At 49.4% G+C, this 2,721-nt stretch overlaps 1 non-coding gene across 1 annotated transcript; it reads right to left on the bottom strand.

The window, feature by feature from the left end:
• Positions 1 to 2,634: 2,634 nt before the first annotated feature.
• On the bottom strand, positions 2,635 to 2,721 carry TRNASTOP-UCA (transfer RNA opal suppressor (anticodon UCA)). Its single transcript has one exon. It is a non-coding gene; the product is annotated as a tRNA-Sec (tRNA).

Here is a 2,721-nt window from a genome sequence, read left to right as displayed (position 1 = left end):
GGACACTTCACTGGCAAACTTGGATGCAACTGGAAGGTCGGACACAGTTCTGAAAGAGAATCCGTAGACTTGCACGCGTTGACCCATTTGCGAGGGAATCGACATCATGAGATGGCGTGCCACAGTAACGGAGACAGCCAGGTCTCAGCCAGTTAATGCTCGCTGCAACGTCAATCACAGGATTCTGGGTGGCCACGGATGTTCACATTGCATCATACTTAAGAGACACATTTTCACCAGTTCGGTGTAGGAGGTATCATATAGTTCCACACTGGAAGGCTGGAATGAACTCAACCGCAAGTCGACGGAAGACACGGCAGAAGGTCCAGCGACAGTACTTGCCCTACAGGGAAGGGTCTGTCTTCTGAAGAGAATCGAGGAGTCGATGACGGCACTCAAACGACGTGGCAGAGGCGATCGTGGAACGCTGTTCATCGGACACCTGACTCATCCAGCTCTGGTTCTGCCTCGCAGCCGTTGGAGGAAGTCGTTGGACCGGTCGAAGATCAGAAGCACTGTGACGAGGCTGATAGCCCAGACGAGGATGCCAATCACGACGCCGTAGATGATGAGGCGAGTCTTCATCGTGGCAGAGCTGATCCTGATGATGGTGATGATCTCGGCGAGCTCAAGGCATGTGGCACGAGCCTTCTGCCAGAGAGAGCGGGCTTCGTTTTCTTCTTTTCCAGTTCGCTCTGTCGACGTCGTATTTGCATCTTTTACGCAGTGGAACCAAAATACCTGCAACAGTTCTGGGCGAAGTCGATAAACACAGTACATTGTATACGTGCAACAGCGCTGTTTTTATGTTGGAGTTTTACAAACCTTCCTTTGGTATCTTTGTTTATATATCTGGCATTGGTCAGTTCAGTGCTCGTTTTGTTATGCCGTTTTTTTTAAGCGAAGGTAATCCGGATTTTTTTTTTTTTTAGTAGGCTTTCTGAGATATCTAGAAGGCTTCTGCGGAGCTGTAATACCGGTCTTGGCGGATATCAGGTAAAGTGAAAATAATGTTCACTGGTAGAAGGCGCTTCACTGCAATTAGGGATTCGTAGCCGACCGTTAATAATAGCGATATCACTTTTTAGGATTTCGAAAGCGCGATTTCCCTGGGCGCTGTGGGCGCCCCAACCAATTTCAGCCGCCGAGAGCCCTTTCCGAAAAGCGCGCGTCTTCTGACGTGTGTCCCATCCACGCTGCGGTGCTCACCGCTGGTCACTGCTTCAGCTGCATTCGATTCAGCCGTGGTTCTCTGCACCGCCGGAACCGGTTCACGGTGCGCTCCACAAAAGCGCTCGATTCACAGCGCCCCCTTCACCACCGTCCGCGATTGATTTTGGTGCAGTGGTGGTGCCGCTTCGGTGCAAAGAACCGCGGCACCCTCAGAGACGGAGGTGCAGGATAGGGGTGCACGTGTTTGACGGCGTAAGCAGACGACGCGCGCAGCCGACGAAATGTTTGTTAACATCAGTGGTCAAAGGAAGTTTTCCACGTGGTCGACGGATCCGGCGTCATTTTGCGACGCCTCTTCAATTCGAAGCAGCTGAAATACCTCGCTACTACGCTTTCATAGTGTTGGGGATTCTGTGCGGTCCGTCCGAACTAACTGGTTTGCTGCTAAAGAAAGCACCACGTCGGCTTCCTCATCTTCCGTGTCGGACGACTCCAAAAATTCCATAAAAATAGATTCGGCGATGTCGTCGTCCATGACTTCACGAGGCTCGAAAAACAGGCGCGAGAACCGGATAGCAGACGACAAGGCCCATGCGTGCACGCGCTCGATTGAAAATCTCCTTGAGAAAAAACAGCGCTTGCAGACAAAGGACCAGAACAAGAAGGACACACAACTGCGCTCCGCACCAGAGATTTGTGGCGCTGCTGACGCGCTGCACCTAGCTGCACCTGCACCAAAAAACTGGAATTGCACCGCGCCGGCACCAACGGAACTTTTTTCAGAATTGGTGCAGAGAACCAGTTCTGAATCAAACAGACCTATCAGCTCACAGGAAGGTCACGTGACAAGTACGTCAGGCAATGACGTATTGTGATGACGTACTGTGACTTCACGCGCGGCGAAGACGCGCGCTTTTTAATATCGGGGCGTGATAACAAAAATTTGTTGCGCCAGATATCGCCAAGGATAATCGCATTTTGGAAATTTAAGTATTATGGCCATTACTAACAGCCGGCTACCAATTTCCGATCGCAACCAAGCACCTAACAGCCAAACTGCAGCCGTTAAATATTTTGCTATTAAAAATTAGTTCAGAAGCCTACTGTAGCTAACTTATTTCACAAGTTTTCTGATTATATATATATATATACATATATATCGGACTTATTTTTGTGTCTATACCTGAGCCCCATACAGGTATACCAGCTATGAAAGACGTCTGGCCGTTTCCAGTCGGCATCACTTGAGTCCCTTAAAAAACATCATGACCGAGTTCTCTTAACACTGAGACAAAAATAAACGGGCTTGTTAAAGCAGATGTTCGCGTGAGCTCCATAATTAAAACAGCACGAACGATAGAACACTCCAGCATAACGCATAATGTAATAGTATTGGTGCCGCTGTACCATGTTCTACTTGACATAAAAACAGCTAAAACTCAGAAACTTGCAAAAAAAGTTCGCCCAGAAGGTGGAATCGAACCACTCTGACGTCAATCAGCTACGGGTTTGAAGCCCGCACCCCGGACCACCGAGGCTCGTCTGGGC

Source organism: Amblyomma mixtum, chromosome 9 (genome assembly GCF_055824585.1).
Source record: "Amblyomma mixtum isolate Tamu chromosome 9, ASM5582458v1, whole genome shotgun sequence".
NCBI lineage: Eukaryota > Metazoa > Arthropoda > Arachnida > Ixodida > Ixodidae > Amblyomma > Amblyomma mixtum.
This window is presented reverse-complemented; position numbering and strand designations above follow the sequence as displayed.